This window comes from Psammomys obesus, unplaced genomic scaffold (genome assembly GCF_907164565.1).
Source record: "Psammomys obesus unplaced genomic scaffold, mPsaObe1.curated_primary_1811, whole genome shotgun sequence".
Lineage (NCBI taxonomy): Eukaryota > Metazoa > Chordata > Mammalia > Rodentia > Muridae > Psammomys > Psammomys obesus.
The window spans coordinates 5,843,025-5,855,106 of NW_026596100.1; positions in this window are offsets into that span (position 1 = coordinate 5,843,025).

The window sequence follows — 12,082 nt, forward strand, 5'->3', positions numbered from 1 at the left end:
ACAGTGATACTCCATTGTAGAAAATGGGTTTTGTTTTGTTATGCTTTTCCTTTGTAAGTTAGTACCAGCTGCAGATAGCATCGTGGTCAGGAGTGGGAACTTGTGCCCACTTTCCTCAGCACTGATAACCTAACTGTTTTGAACCTATTTGGTCCTGTTCAGTCCTTCCACAGTCACAGTGAGTTGATAATTGTGTTGTACTATTGTGTATGGAAGATACTGCTTCCTTAGAATCATCCCTCACCTCTGGCTCTTATATTCTTTACACCTCTTCTGAAAAGTCTCTCACTCTCTTCCAGTTGTGTGTCTCTGTGTCGTTTCCCATCTACTAAAATAGATAGATAGATAGATAGATAGATAGATAGATAGATAGATAGATAGATAAAGGAGTCTCTCTGATGATGCCTCATAAGAGACACTAATCTGTTATGATGCTTGTAATTTTTAACTGTTAACATGAGACAACATAGGAAGAGAGTCCTGAAGAAATATTATATAATTAGATTGACCAGTGGACATTTCTGTGGGGAACTATCTAGATTGTTAACTGATATAGGAAGCCCTGGCCCTTTAGGAATGCTACCAATCTCAAGGCAGGGATCCTGAATAGTGTAAGACATAAGAAAACCAACTGAAAGTCAGAAAACACATATACAAGGATGTTTTTATTCTCTTTTTGGTCTTTACTGTTGATGTGATATGTGAAATGGTTAGCTTCTGGATGCTGTCCCTTACTTTGCAGGGATGATGACTATAACATGGGAGTACAAACCACCTTTTCCTTTCCTCTTCAGCTTTTGTCAGGATATATTATCACAGCAACAGGTGTAAAAGTACAACAGAAAGTTATTTTAAGAATTACTGCATATCAATAATTGTTGTGGAAACAGAGATTAGAAGTCTCTGTATCTGAATTCATAGAACCAAAGCCTCTCACAGTATATGAGGAAAACAGTGACAAGACGCCGTATGTACTTTCGTACATAACAACGGAATTCAGCCCAGGACTAGGTAAGGATATAGCATGTTTTCAACTTTGCAAACATATTTTAAACAATTTCATTTTTCATAGAAACCATGAATAACCAAGACCACCTCTTCCCAAAAGGGAAATAGGAAAACTACACTGTTTCAGTGAATCCCTAGCTCTTCAGTTTTAGAAAACTGAGAGAGAGCATAGGAAAATGTGAGAGTATGCACAGATCTCCACAGTAACTATTAATGGCAGTGAGACTAAGAATTAGGTGCCAACAGGGAGATTCCGAGGAGGTGTCATTATTAAAAATAATCAAAGGAATACATCTGAAGACCCAGGCAACAACTATACTTGGGAAGTCAGACTGATTTCAGTATTTTGTGTCTTTAGAAATTCTGCAATTTCAAGAGAAAGTTTGAACAGTAAATTGTGATTAAATTTAATAGATTTCAGCTCTTGATTTTGCAGCAGTTACCCATTTGTTATCCACCTGTAGCTCTGGGTCAGACAAGTGTGAATGTGTTTTAGAAGTGAATTCAATGAGGAAATTACAGAGGGGAAGGGGAACAGTACAAAAAAAAATAATTGTTGTAATATAGAAAACAGATGATACATAATTAAAAAACAATTCTTAAATTTTTATGCAGAGGTTTAAGAGAACAAAAACAGTCAATCATCACATATTATGATAGTTACCACATTGCAAATCTAATACTAACAATAATTAGGTATTCACCATGTCTTAAGATTAGATATTTATAGCAATGATTATAATGTATGTATATGGTGCAATTGTTGTTTGATTTTATTTCTTTGCTTGTTTGTTGTTATGGTGGTGGTTTTTATAGCGAGCCAGGTATGAAGGTCCATTAGGCACAAAGGTCCATTAACTTCCTCAGTACAACACTAGAGCATTGTCACTTCGGTGTAATCAATATTTGCTGAGACAAACGCTTCAGGCTCACTGTCTCATTTCCATTTGTACCTCATACTGCTGCCATACACATGCCTCTTAATTCCCATTTCCTCAAGGTCTGAGCTTACACCTGAGGAGGGTAAAGGTCTATCAAGGTGAGCTATATCATCTGCCATTTAGTCAGAACACATGAGTGAAAGAGGAGCTCAGTTCTGACTATATAATGCTTGCTTAGTGCATTTAATTTTCTCATTGGCAGGAAAGTAAGTATATGTATTGGAATTAGTATGGAAGAAAGGAGGGCAAAAGGGTGGGAAAGGAGAGACAAGAGTGAATAATGGGAGAAAAAAAACCAGAAAGTCAAATGTTCCATGTTTTTCTTACCTGTAGAAATATTTAACTTTGTATATGCATTTATATGACATGAGAAAAAATAGATAATTTGGCAAAGGTTCAGGATTACCAGGGGAGGGGATGATGTTATAGCAATCATGAGGCAACATACAATGGCATGTGTTAACGAGCATTCCACAAAGAAACCAATTATTTTCTATATTTACTAAAATTGGACAAACTGTTGAGACTGTTCTCTATTTACTTGTTATAGTGATTAGATTATTAATTCCAGTAAGCTTCTTTTTCTTTTAATATAAATATGGACATGGATGTTAAGCTCACAGATAATTTGTTAGTATTTAAAATGACAACCCAAGGGTAGGCAAGTTCACAAATGACAGGAGAAGGAAACTGAAGAAGATAAGCATTAGAGTCAGCCACAAGACAATAAAGGAAGCTTTAGGAAATAAAATTAAAACAAAGAAATGCGAAGCATCAATGAGAAAGTTTAGAAGCACACATAAGTAGTATATTCTTCTCTAATGCTCATGAGTTCACTAGCCCCAGAAAGATGGCTAGGTTTTCAGTACGAGTCATGATCTCTCTCCTGTAGAGTGGTCCTTGTCCAATTAGACAACTGTTGATTATCATCAACGTGGGAGGCCACTTTTTTCACCCGCATAGACATCTTGCTATTTCAGTCATTGTCATGGCTCATAGATGATATAGTTTAATTTAATGTGCATAGTACTTTCTGGTAGCATGGAGGCTAGACTGAGGAAAGAAAGGTTTCAGGTCAAATCCACCTTGAATCACAGAGGTCTTCTTAATGTGCAGTGCAGTGTCTTAAGCCCAGAGAGCAACCATGGGCTACACTGATAGGTTACACTGAACTGAGAGTCACTCAGAATCCTGCAGCCATCTGTTCTAAAGGAAGCTTCTTATGCCCAGTACTGGGGGTTTTATACCATCTGATTAAGTGACTCAACCTCTCTTAAGATGTATATACAGATATGTTTATATGCATCAGTAATGGTCTATAAGCTCATCTCTACATTTCAGTAATGGTCTATAAGCTCATCCCTATACTTCAAATACTATTGTATCATCACATGATATAAATATGTGGTTGTATTTTAATGAATACTGTTAAAATATATGTTGAATATTAGAAAGATTAAGGATGCCATATTATGTGGCAAGTGCATTTTCTGATAAGCAAAATTAGAATTAATAACAGTAAAAATAAAAGCAGTAAAAGCTTGTTATAGCTAAAGCTATATATTTTACAACCACAAAATAGAATACATCAATTAAGTTGGTGGTCAACAACTATGCACAGTTCTAATCTGAGACACCTAGGAGAGATAATAAATTTCTAATTGTGTGGTTAAGACATAAAAAAAAATGCCAGAATCAATAAATTGAAGAGTTAATCAGAAATGATAATTAGTTTCATGTAGTACAAAAATATAAATTAAAGGGGAAAGTCTTTCAACGTACAGATGTAAAATTTTGCAGATATAAGAATAATTCTTCAAATAATCTTACATGTGCCAATTTATAAATTTAAAAATAAGTTCAGTTTCATAGAAGTCACTTATATTTGATACACTTTTTATATGATGAGGTGATGAGAAGCAGATCTGATATCTGTTATCAAAAGAAAGCTTTTTGTTTACCCTTAATTATCAAGAAAGACACCAGTCTCATGTTTCAGATACCCAGTTATTTATCAATTGTTCATTAAAAAAATGGCACAGTGACTTATGTATATCAAGTTGAGTGTTCTCATGGTATTAATATATCTTGATATTCAATCATATATATTATACTTTAAGGATTACATTACAATTTGGATCATGGAAATGCCTTATGCTAAGATGGTGTATATCTTCATAATTCTACATGTTCATAGGCAGTGGTTTCAGTTTTCTTATAAAGATAGTAGTGAATGAGATACATCAAATTGAGAGTATCTAACAAATTTTTGACATTGTTAAGTTTCTATGTACACATTTTATTCTAAAAAGAAATTAATGTCAATTAGGACAGCAATATAGCAAAACAATATTAATTATGCAAACTAATAATGCATGAACAAAAGCAACGCTCACTATCAAAGAAAAATGTAAGGATTCCTTAAAACATTTATACCACCTATGCCAAACAAGGGAGTATAAATGGATGGCTATGACAGTAAAAATGTTATGTTAAATAGTATTTGTGAATAATATACATGAGAAAACAGTGTTAGAGGCAGAAACCCTTGAATTAAATAGCTCATCTGAAAAGTCTTTACCTGAGTAATTGTATGGTACATGGCTGTCATTGACCAAGGAACATCTATGGATATAACTTAGAACTTCTGCTCGGATGTGGCCCGTGGTAGCTCAGTAACCAAGTAGTTTTCCAAAGTAAGGGGAACAAGGACTATTTCTAAAAGGATCTCAAGGGCAGGCTCTTTGACCCCCCCCCCCCCCCCCACCAGGGGAGGAGCAGTCCTGTTAGGCCACAGAGGAGGACTTTGCAGGCAGCCCTGAAGATACATGATAAAACAGGGTCAAATGAAAGGGGAGGAGGTCCTCCCCTATCAGTGGACTTGGAAAGAGGCAGGGAGGAGACCAGAGAGGGAGTGTGGGGTTGGGGAGGGAATGAGGGAGCGGGATACAGCTGGGACACAGAGTTAACAAAATGTAACTAATAAGAAAAAAAAAAAAAAAAGAAACAGATGAGATCCGAGTGGTGACTTGAAAATTTGGTAGGTGGAGAAAACAGTCATAAGACCATCATTTATCATTGTGTTTTTAAAAATATTTATGTTTATAATTCTTTTTATTATTTCTTTTTCCTACAGTGCCTACATTTTCCTTTCCACACCTAAAAATGTTATGATTATAAAATATACCAAACCCCTGAAAATAAAGAAGGTAATTTTACTTTGAAATACTTGAAAGAACCAGTCAATGTTTTGGAACTTTTTGTTTTACATTTTTGGGGTGTAGATTTGAATGTTGTTATTAGTTTCAGAGAGTTTCATACAATCTGTTTTGATTTTCTACCCACGCATTTGAAGATGTTTCTTTTTTTGTTTGCTTGTTTTTTGTTTTTGTTTTCTGCTGTTGGTTTGGTTTTTTTTTTTTTTTTATCATTCAAGATTGTCTTAGTTTCTTTTTTATTGCTGTGAAGAAATACCACAAACAATGCAACACTGATAAAAGAAAACATTCAACTGGGAGCTTGCTTACAGTTTTAGAGCAATCATGGCCAAAAGCAGACAAACATTGTTTGACCAGTAGATGAGAGGTTTATATGCTGATTCATAAGTGTCAGGAAGAGAGAGAGAAGAGGAGAGAGGGAGATAGAAAGGGAGCCTGGCATGGGATTTTGAAGCCTAAATGCTCACATTCAGTGACATACCTCCTCCAATATGACCATACTTAAGACAACAAGGCCACACTATTCCTTCCCAAAGAGTTCCATTAACTGGATACAAAGCATTCACATATATGAGCCTAATTTGTTTTACCCAAATATTCTTGTCAGTGTGGTCTTCTACTTGATAGTGGTCATCTAACTATGAGCTATGCTTACAGAGAAAACTGTTTCTACCTTTCCCGGCAGCACCCAAGACTTGTCAATAATCATATGGATTATGGTGATATTGTATACCCAACTCTCCTCTACATGTTTTTTTTTCTCTGCCTTGGTATTGCACAGAATGTGTTAATGCTTTCTATCTTTATGAGTTCATGGATGCAACTTTTCTTCTGTGTGCAGAAGACAATGTGTCCTTGTCATCATATGCTGCCTCTGGCTCTTACATTTTTCCATCCTTTGTTCTGCTATGATCTCTGAGCTTTGAGAAAGAATAATTCTGTATATATGTTCTCTTTAGGGATGAGCTGTGGAGAGCTGCTTGTTTGTCAGGCTGCTTTGTTATTGAGTTTTCATGTAAAACATGTTTTCATCTTGACCTTCACCTTGAGACAGAGATAAACAGAAAGTTTTGCCAAGCTCCTTCCTTTTGTTGTGTGAGGATCACACAGAGAGGTGGTCAAGGTAAACAAGTTTGACTTTTCAATGTACCCCTTCATGGTGTCGAGGTGATTTGCTTTGACTAAAGAAAGGAATTGTGCAATAAACCTGGTTGTGGAAGTTTTTACTGGCAGCCCTCTTGAAATGATCCCATGTGTCTCGTATTATTTTTTCAATCCTCACTCCCCACTCAGGGACTGTTCAGCTCTGCCTGTGGGCTCCAGCAATGGCATTCTTTAGGTTTTTTGTTTGTTTGTTTGTTTGTTTTGCATTTTGACCAGTTGTGAGTCACTGTATTAATCACCAGCTACTGAACATAGAAGCTTCTAGACGAGGTAAGTTTATTGATCTACGGCTATAATGATTAGTAATTAGGTGTCAGCTTAATATTATACTCATTTGTAGCATAATAGAAGTAGGTTCTCCCTTAGTACTTGTTTTACCATAGGTACTTAATCAGATAATAGTGCCAAGTATGAGTTTCATCATATAGATTTGGGCATAAATCCAATTTGACTGTTAGTTACTCCCGTAATATTTGTGTCATTATTGAATTATAGAGGTTTTTGTTTAGGCATTGCTACAATTTGGAGTGTTCATAAAAATGTATTATTGATTGTTAATTTTCCTGACATTATAAAAGCTAATATATAGGAAAGAAGTTTCCAGGACCACACCAGTATAATTTCACCATGTTCTTTGTGTGCTGTCTTTGGCGCTTACTGTAGAGTTCTTTAGAGTGTCCACAAGCAATTATAATAGACTATATTGTTTGAAGGACTATCAACCTCATATTCCAACTATTCCACTTTGCACTGGGATTGCGTTTTTTCTTTTGAAGGGATTGTGTTTTTGTTTATTTGTTCTTTAAAAATTCATATAATGAAATATGATCATACAAACTTCCATTTTCCTCTTCAATTCCCAATATGTACTTTGTAACTCATTGCTCTCCTAATTTCATGCCATCTGTTTTCTCTTTATTTTCATTTTCTTACTTTCTTTCCTTTTATCTTTTTTGAAAAAAAAATTGATTATCCAAAAAATCCAGGCAGTGCTATATATATATGCACGAGTATGGTGCCACACTCTCAGCAAAGAATGTTTCTTTTTCACACTGTGTCAATCCATCACCAATAGTGTCTCAGTAAGAAGTTAAGCCTTGAGCACTCTTTATTCTTCTATAGCAGAATTTTTCTGGCTTAATATTATATGTGTCATACATAATATATAATCACGGGTTCTTTGAGTTCATGAGCGTAATAACCAGGCCACATAAAGAAGACAGCATTTTTCAGCATGCATCTTTGTCTCTGCCCTCTGTCTCTTACTTTCTTCCTGATTCCTAGTTCATCATGTTTCCTGTGATTTGATAGTTGATTAACATTACGAACTTAGGGCTTGTCACTCAGTCTGTTATTCTTTTCACTTTATTCAGTTATAAATCTCTACACTGAGTGCTATCTGCTGTAAAAAGTTTTTCCTAACTAAGGTTGAGAACAGACCTTGTCTATAAATATGAATGTTTTCTATACAAACTGTGGTGAAAAATAGTGCCTTTATTTTTATTTATTTAATTTGCACACTGAAATTCAATCAGGACCTATCACATACACCGTAACTGAATTACATTCCTTGGCTTCTATTTTTTTTTCTTTTTAATTTTCTTGCAAGAAAGAAAAAAATATGTAATTTAACACAGTGACAGAGTGGTTCATATAGTAAAGCATTTATTATGAGGAACTACGGCTTAACGATTGGGTTTGAAGATAAAAATGTATATATATTACACATAAGGTGAAAAAGAGAGTGTTCTTTAGATTCAACCTTCACATCATCAATACAGAAAGTAAAAAAGAAAAAATACTACAACACCAGGTCAAGGTGATAGTGAAAGTACATCTACCATTTCATATTTTACCACAAATACTGAAATATTATTGGCATTTTGTAAATACAACAGTGTGCATTCTGCTTACATTATGTATTACTTACAAACATTCAGAAGGACACTTAAAAATGTGTTTTAGCAAATGTTTCATGTCAGCTACTGGATTTTATCTTAAAGTTTGCAGATTTCATTTTGTTCTTGCTTTTTATTTGAATGAAAATGTTCTAACAGTTTCATTTACTTCAATGATGCAAATATGAGATTGTCTTATTTTAGAATACATTTGCTCAATTAGTTGTTATATGAAAAAAATAAAGCAACTTCATTTGATTTTGGATTTTTGTGTAAATATAATTGCTTGTCAGTGCTTCAATTGACTCTCAGAAACTACTTTTGAGCCAGATATGTTTATTTCAAGCCTTTAAGTCACCCTTCATAAGATCTACTATAATTGAACTGTTATTGAATCTCCTCATCCCTTACATTTTTCCCATCAGGTACATGTGCTTATGAGCTCTTTGATTTTTATTACTTACATTTGCCTTACCTCTAAGCTTTAGTATCTAATAATTTGAAAGTAAAGTGAACCTTTCTCATATCAATACAAATACTGTATTATCTAAAAAAAATATTAATAAAGCTTCCACAAACATGACTATTTTTAAACATTCATTGTTTTATGTTGTAGCTATTGTTTCATTAGTGTTTTAAGGTAGATTTGCTGCTTTGCTGCAGTGGTTCTTCTCAAATTGATAAGATTGAGTGTACCCTGTGACTTATCCTGAGTGTTTTACGACTCTAGGGAACTACCACTATGCTTCATTATTCAAATTAAAGCTAATTTTACATTTTCAGTTAATTAAAAAAACAAGTAATAATAAGTCACTTTGCCACTATAGAAAATAGTGACATTTTTCAACAATGTTATTTGATACATAATAAATACCCTTATATTTCTTTTCATCTATTTATCTAACATCAATATCAATTTAAAAATTCATGTATTATTACTTTAGAAACTTCTTAACTTTTAGTTTTTTTTTGAAAGAGGACACATAAAAATTAGGTGTGCCCAAACATGTTTGTAACCTCAGCATGATAGAGTCCAATACCTTGGCAAATCCCAGGCTAGTTATCCATCTTGTTTCAACAAAGGAAGTGAAGAAAATTAACTCTCTCTACCCTGGAAGCCACTGACCGTGAGCTCCTTCCTCCTCTATGCTGGAATGGTGTGGACTGTCTTAATTTGTGCAGATCATGTGCAGGAAAGCACTGCTGTTCTCAGTTCCTGAAAGTAGCAGTTATGCTCAGAAGACATCTTTTTGCTCTGCTTTCCCCCAAACTATGGCTCTAAAATCTTTCTGCCTCTTCTTCCTGAATCGTCCCTGAGCATTAGAGGAGGGGCACAGTGGTGACATAGACGTCCTACATGTGGCTAAGCATTCTTATTTTTTTAATTAAATTTTATTTTTTTATTATTAGTTACATTTTATTTATTAACTTTCTATCCCAGCTGTATCCCTCTCCCTCATTCCCTCCCAAACCCATCTTCCCTCCCTCATCTCCTCCCTGCCCCTTTTCAAGTCCACTGATTGGGGAGGACCTCCTCTCTTTTCACCTGACCCTGTTTTATCAGATATCTTCAAGACTGGCTGCAAAGCCCTCCTCTGTTGCCTAGCAAGACTGCTCCTCCCTTGGGCGGGGTGGGGAGATCAAAGAGGCTGCCATTGAGTTCCTGTCAGAAATAATCCCTGTTACCCTTACTATGGGGAACCAATTGGTTACTGAGCTACCACTGGCTTCATCTGAGCAAAGATTCTACGTTATATCCATACACGATCTTAGGTGGAGTGTTAGTCTAAGAAAAGACCCCTGTGCCCAGATATATTTAGTACTTGTGGAGCTCCTGTCCTTTCCACATCATACTAACTACCCTTCTGCCAAAGGTTTGGTTATGAGTCTTAGTATCTGTTTCGAAACACTGCTAGGTAGAGTCTTTCAGATGCCTTCTGCAGTAGACTCCTGTCACATGTCCAATGCACATCCCATTTGTCTTTCTAAGTGAGGATTGATCATCTTACCCTGTGTCCACTTTCTTTAGTTGTATAGATTTCATTATGTTTATCATATCTTGTAGGTCTATATAAGCGAGTATATACCATGTTTGTCTTTCTCCTTCTGGGATACTTCACTCAGAATGATCTTTTCTAGATCCCACCATTTGCCTGCGAATTTCATGATTTCCTCTTTTTTGATTGCTGAGTAGTATTCTATTGTGTAAAAATACCACAATTTCTGTATCCATTCCTCTGCTGATATACATCAGGGTTATTTCCATGTTCTGGCTATTACAAATAAAGCTGCTACAAACATGGTTGAGCAAATGTCCTTGTTGTGTACTTGAGCAAATTTTGGGTATATGCCTAGCAGTGGTTTAGCTGGGTCTTGGGGAAACACTATTCCTAATTGTCTGAGAGAGTGCCAGATTGACTTCAAAAGTGGTTGTACCAGTTTACATTTCCACCAGCAATGGAAGAGGGTTCCCCTTTCTCCACAACCTCTCCAGCATGTGTTGTCACTTGAGTTTTCATCTTGGCCATTGTGATGGGTGTAAGGTGAAATGTCAGGGTCATTTTGATTTGTATTTCCCTAATGGCTACTGACGTTGAGCATTTTTTTTTTAATTTTATTTTTTCTTATCAGTTACATTTTATTAACTCTGTATCCCAGCCATGTCCTGATCCCTCATTCCCTCCTAGTCCCTCCCTCCCTCCATCATCTCCACCGTGCTGCTTGCCAAGTCCACTAATAGGGGGGACCTCCTCCCCATTCATCTGATCCTCTTTTATCAGGTATCTTCAGGACTGAGCATTTCTTTAACTGTGTCTCTGCCATTCGATATTCCTCTACAGAGAATTCTCTGTTTAGCTCTATTCCCCAGTTTTTAATTGGATTACTTGGTTTGCTGCTTTCAGCTTCTTTAGTTCTTTATATATACTAGATATTAGCCCTTTGTCAGATAAAGGGTTGGTGTAGATTCTTTCCCAATCTGTAGGCATCGTTTTGTTTTGATGACAGTGTCCTTTGCTTTACAGAAGCTTTTCAGTTTCATGAGGTCTCCAGATTATCTGTTGTTGTACAGAATCGTTTTGGAGATTTTGGGGTTTTTGTTTCTCCATATGAAGCTGAGAATCTTTTTTACAAGGTTTGTGAAGAATTGACTTGGTATTTTGATGGGAATTGTGTTGAATTTGTAGATTGCTTTTGGCAGGATGGCCATTTTCACAATGTTAATCTTACCAATCCATGAGCACAGGAGATCTTTCCATCATCTGATATCTTCTTCAATTTCTTTCTTCAGAGACTTGAAGTTTTTCTCAAACAGGTCTTTCACTTGCTTGGTTAGTGTCACCCCAAGGTACTTTATGTTATTACTGGCTATTGTTAAGGGTATTGTTTCCCTGATTTCTTTCTCTGCCCTTTTGTCTTTGGTATACAGGAGGGCTTCTGATTATTTTGAGTTGATTTTGTATCCTCCCACTTTGCTGACAGTGTTTATCAGCTGAAGAAGTTCTATGGTTGAATTTTTGGGCTCACTCATGTATACTATCATATCATCTGCAAATAGTGACACTTTGACCTCTTCCTTTCTGATTTGTATCTCCTTGATCTCCTTTAGTTGTCTATTGCTCTGGCTAGGACTTCAAGTACTATGTTAAAGAGATACAGAGAGAGTGGGTAGCCTTGTCTTGTCCCTGATTTCAGTGGGATTGATTTAAGTTTCTCTCCATTGAGTTTGATGTTGGCTATAGGCTTGATGTATATTGCCTTTACTATGTTTAAGTATGTGCCTTGTATCCCTGATCTCTCCAAGACTTTGAGTCCATCTGGCCCAGGGCTGGTTTTGGAAAGGAGACTGTTAATG